Below are 5,854 nucleotides of genomic sequence, written 5' to 3'. Positions count from 1 at the left end.
ACCGGGCGGCTGGGGGCGGGAGGGAGGCCGCTTAAACGGCCCCGGCGCCTCCCGCCTCCCGCCTCCCGGCTCCTCCGCCCCCGGGCTCCCGCGCCCCGCCCCGGAGTCCGGCTCCACCCATGCCAGCTCCGCCCGCCTGCGTGCGCCCGCGGCCGCCTGCGCGTCACCGAGCCGGGCGGCCAATCAGCACTCCGAGCGGCGCGGCGGCAACGCTGCCATTCATCCCGCAGAGCCCCGGCGAAGGGGGCGGAGCCTCGTGTCCGGTGGGGCGGGGCTAGGAGAGAGGAGAGGGCTGGGAGGGCGGTGCACTCCTTGAAGGGGTGGAGTTGGACGAAGGAACCTGAAGAGGCAGAGGCCCGAGCCAGAGAAATTGCAAAGGGGGAGGTAGGCCAAGACTCTTAAAAGCAGTTGTGAGCACCACAACAGCAAACAAGGGCTCCGGTCTGCGTTCTAGCCCTGGCTGTGTGGCCTTCCTTCATTCTTCACCATTCATTTCTTCATAGATCCGTTCACTTATTCCTTCACCATTTTGAGGGCCCGCTCCTCTAGGTAATTGTGCGAGGCTTCAGGGTGGTTTTTTAAAACCTTTCCTTGTCTGCCACAAGAGAAGTTTGGTATCACTAGGAAAACTCTGAGATCCAGTGAGAACCACAAATGGGGGTGTCCTCCACTGGGATCTGTTTATTGCTGTTCCCTCCGGTTCTTTTTTTTTTTTTTTTTTTTTAAATCTAAGCACCTTCCAAATAAACCAAACAGTTGAGGTGAATCAGGGTCCTTTTGCTAAGCTTAAACCCTAAGGGCTTGCCGGAGGAGACATCCAAAGGAAAGTGAATGACAGGCGGCTTCTTGATCCTCTCCCTATCACTCCTGGAATTTAGGTGCGCTCCCCTCCAGGTAGCCTGTCCACACCCACCCTCCCGCAGCTCACACTGGTGACTCTAAGGGGTTATTAGGCCGGCGTGTTGGGAGTGTTCACACTGCGAGCCGTGGAGCATTGAAAAGCTGGAAATTCTTTCACCCAGAATTCTAGTTCCTTTTCCTTGAACATCTTCCAACTGGGAGGTGGTTTCCATGGTTATTTCATTAATTTCCTCGGGAACTCCAGGAGATAGACATTTTCTTACTCATTTCACAGATAAGGAAGCTGAGAAGTTTAAAAACTTGCCAAAGGCAAATGTAGGATTTGTACCCAGCTTTGTCTAACATTAAAACCTCCGATCATTTTGGTACACCACACTGCCTCTCCCTAGGATTTTAGAAGATTTTATTTACTTATTTTTGAGAGAGAGAGAGAGCAAGAGTTGGGGGGAGGTGCAGAGGGGCACAGGGAAAGGCTGACTCCCTGCTGAGTCCCATGTGGGGCTGGATACCAGCACCCTGGGATCAGGACAGCAGCCAAAAGCAGGCACTTAAACTGAGCCACCCAGGTGTCCTCTCCTAGGATTTTTAAGTAGTATGTCTCTTTAAAACAAAAGCAAAAACTTTTTTTCTACATCAAGTAAGAAATAGGAGCATGGGTTGAAAGTTTACTAATCTGTTCTGTCTGGCCCCTGGGCAGATAAATGGGTGACAGTGGGAAAGTTTACAAAGGAAATAACTAATAAAAATAGATTAAAAATAATAATATGAAATAACATAAGAAGGCTTAAAAAAACAACAAATCAATGGATGCCAGATCACATTCCATAAACAATTCAGGAATATACAGAGAAAAGAGACTCTCAGAATGTGTAAAGCTAATTAGGGAAAAGGGTGCAGAAGAGAAGGAAGTCTGGAGGTAGATTTTGAAACAGATGATGGATATGACTTGGCATAGCCTTTTATAAGGGGAGAATGGCTTGAACAAAGATGTAAAGTGGTTAGTATGGGGAAATTTGTGGGAGGCCACCTGGATTTAGAAACACCAATGTGAACAATATTTACCCAAGAGAAGAAAATGAGCGAGATAATAATCAGATTAAATTGATAGAATAAAATCCTTCACCTCCAGTGTCTCTTCCATAGAAATGCAAGAATATTAACTGAAAGTGGCTTGTTTAAACAATATGATCACAAATTTAAATCAGCCTTGTTGTTGTTAAAACTCATCCCCCAAAGTAAAAGCAATCTTCAAAAGATAAAAATAAATTACAAGACAGAGCACCAGGGTGGCTTAGTCGGTTAAGTGTCTGCCTTCTGTTTAGGTCATGATCTCAGGGTCCTGGGGTTGAGCCCCACTTGGGGCTCTCTGCTCAGCAGGGAGTCTGCTTCTCCCTCCTGCTGTGCTCTTGCGCTCTCTCTCTCTCTCAAATAAATAAATAAAATCTTAAAAAAAATAAATCACAAGAAACAGTTCTGAATTAATTATGTAAACACCTGCCACTTTTTTTTTTTTTTAGTAAGATCTCCATTTAGATCTGTTTCTGAGGACAAATCCCAAATATGTTTGCAGAAAAGAGGTACTGGATTCAACTTAGAGATTAATGTTATGGGAGGGGAAGAAAATGAAAGTTTTTCTGCATTAGCAGGATGTGACATTCTTGTTGAGCTCAGAGACGTAGTTCTTTTTGCAAAATGGTGGGTCCGCATTTGCATGGGTACAAACTGTGCCTCGATGAAAGAATTTGTGATGGACCAGGCGCCAGTTACAGAGGAATCTCTTGGGAGAACACCTGCTCTGCTTCCTGAGGGATACCGAGTTTCTAGGCAGGATGCTGACCATACCAGGAAGCACCTGGAACCCAGTCCTCTGGCTGCCATTGCCCAGCCAGAAAGAAACAACTCTGCTCAAGACAGTGATTTCAGCAGATGCTCAGGAAGGTTGCAGAACTTTTGATGGCTAGTCTTATTTTGTGACTGGCTTCCAATCTGTCTCTTTACCAATATGACAAAGTAGAGCAATTACTAAAATGTCAGTGCTCCCAGACATTTCCAAAGAGAGGAATACTGTCTTTTTCCTACTTGGTCTTTTGCCCACATTCCCTGATGCCATGGTCTGAATATTTGTGGACCATCTCCACCCTCAAATTGATCTTTTGAAATCCTAATGCTCCATGTGATGAAATAAGGAGATGGGGACCTCTGGGAGGTGATTAGGTTAATCGACACCCTCATGAATGAGATTAATGTCCTCTTAAAAGAGGCCTGAGGGAGTTCCCTGGCCCCATCCACCACGTGAAGACATAGGGAGACCTCTGCAACCTGGAAGAGAGTTCTCACCAGAACTCAAACATGCTGGCATGTTCTGACCTTGGACTTCCAGCCTCCAGAACTGGAGGGGAATAAAAGTTTTCTGTTGTGTATAAGCCACCCAGTCTGTGATATTTAGTAGCAAATACAAAAGTCAACTGACCTTTGAGGAATACCTGCCCCTTTCATGCCCAACTCCTGGAATTCCTTGATGAAAATAATTGAAGAAAACAAAGGGAAGAAGGAGAGATCCAGGAGAAAGAAAGGATTTAGGTAGACAGGCTATATTGATTTATATGATGAAGCTGAGTGAGGAGAAAACATTTCCTAATCTGCAGAGTACTGGTAAAGGTATTTTGTGAGGTGAGGAGGGGTTTAGCAAAATGAGAAGATTCAGAGTATTGTGGGATATGAGAAGAAGAGGAAAGGGATTGTGAGAAGTTTTGCTAAAAGTATGAGTTGGATACTCTGATATTTTCCAACAAGTAAAGTTTAGAATCCTCCCCCAATTTAAAAAAAAAAAATTATTCTCATCTGTTCAGTTGTATTTATTTGAAAGTGATTTCTTTTAGAGACTGGACCACATGGAAGGTGGGTTTACAATGGTTCCACAGAGTCAACTTTCTGAGTGCCTAATGTGCCTAGAACTATTCCAGGTTTTGGCTCAATTTACCCTTAAGCCCATCCTGTTAGGGAGATAATGCCATATCTATTTTTAAAAGCAGCAAAAGCCTAAAGAGGCTTTGGGAGTTACTTAATTTTTTAAGTATACGTGAAAAAGTCACTATTTGAGCCCATTTTTTCTGACCCCACCATGGTTCCTTTTCCCTCTGTACCCCATCACGGTATTTTCTTTGTTCCTGACAAATAGAAAATGCTGATGGAGATGAAACATGACTTCTCTCGAGGAGGAAAAGCAGAGTATGCTGGTGCGAACACCCACAAACGTTTCTAAACTTGCAGACACTGTAAGATGATGCTCTGAAACTTCACCTGCTATGGGAGTGTGTCCAGACCTAGGGTCATTAATTTATTTGTAAACCAAAAGCAACTGGGCCTCCTTGGACAAGCCCTTGCATCTGCTGTATCAATTTCTTCTACTTGGAAGAAACCCAGACCTGAATGATTCCCTAAAAGCACAGACAAGTTATGGCAACTGTTACTAAAGTTTTTGTGAATCCGGAAAAGGGAATTACGTTGTGTATCACTCTTTTTTTTTTTTTTAAGATTTTATTTATTCACTTTAGATGGAGAGAGAGTGAGAGAGAGAACATAAATTGGGGGACAGAGGGAGAGGGAGATGCAGGATCCCCACTGAGCATGGAGCCTGGCTTGGGGCTCAATCCCAGGACCCCAGGATCATGACTGAGCCACCAAGGTGCCCCACATTGTTTCTCCAGTGCCCTACATCCCATGGGAGCTGCCATTTCTTTTTCTCCCAAACATCGCCATTTTCCCATCCAACATATTCTTTTTTTTTTCTACACCAGTGGGGAAAAAACCACCCCCAGAAGGTCTGTCTGTACATATTCTCATGCAAGGAAATTAGGTCTTTCTCTTTTGGCTTCTGTCATTAGCAACTCCAACAGTCACTCCATGGAAGCAAAATGAAGGGTCTTCATGGAGAGCTATCCTCTTTAAAAGACTCAGAAAGGGGACGCCTGGGTGGCTCAGTTGGTTGAGTGGCTGCCTTCGGCTCAGGTCATGATCCCAGCGTCCTGGGATCGAGTCCCACATCGGGCTCCTTGCTCTGTGGGGAGCCTGCTTCTCCCTCTGCCTCTGCCTGCCTCTCTGCCTGCCTGTGCGCTCTCACTCTCTCTCTCTCTCTGGCAAATAAATAAAATTAGAAAGAAAAAAAAAAAGACACAGAAAGGGAAAGATTTGAAAATAACAAATTATTATGTTCGTTTATCACACATTTATTGAAAGTCTAGTATAGCGAGGTGCCGATACAAAGTTGTATGAGATGCCCTAGCCTCAAAGAACCTCTAGGTAGTGGGAAAGAAAAATAATTGATCTTAAGTCACTATTCACTGTTTTAAGTGCTATGATGGAGTACTGTTGATGATTTAGGGCACATAATAAAAATCTCTAATGAGGGACGCCTGGGTGGCTCAGTTGGTTGGACGACTGCCTTCGGCTCAGGGCGTGATCCTGGAGTCCCGGGATCGAGTCCCGCATCAGGCTCCCAGCTCCATGGGGAGTCTGCTTCGCTCTCTGACCTTCTCCTCGCTCGTGCTCTCTCTCACTGTCTCTCTCTCTCAAATAAATAAATAAAATCTTTAAAAAAAAAAAATCTCTAATGATATTGAAGCTGGGTGGGGGGGTTAAGAGGAGATGACTCTAGGACTTCGTACCCAATGATCAGATGAGAGGGAGTAAGTAAGCTACGCAATAAAGATGCTGATATTAAAAGGAGAGAGAGAGGGCGCCTGGGTGGCTCAGTGGGTTAAGCTGCTGCCATCAGCTCAGGTCATGATCTCAGGGTCATGGGATCGAGTCCCGCATCGGGCTCTCTGCTCAGCAGGGAGCCTGCTCCCCCCTCTCTCTCTCTGCCTGCCTCTCTGCCTACTTGTGATTTCTCTCTGTCAAATAAATAAATAAATAATCTTTTTAAAAAATAATAAAAAATAAAAGGAGAGAGAGCACGCCAATGCAAAAGCAGTCCATGTGGGAAGACCTGCAT

The sequence above is a fragment of the Neovison vison genome, chromosome 5, assembly GCF_020171115.1.
Source record: "Neovison vison isolate M4711 chromosome 5, ASM_NN_V1, whole genome shotgun sequence".
Lineage (NCBI taxonomy): Eukaryota > Metazoa > Chordata > Mammalia > Carnivora > Mustelidae > Neogale > Neogale vison.
The sequence above is the reverse complement of the archived record's forward strand: the minus strand, read 5'-3'. Positions refer to the sequence as shown.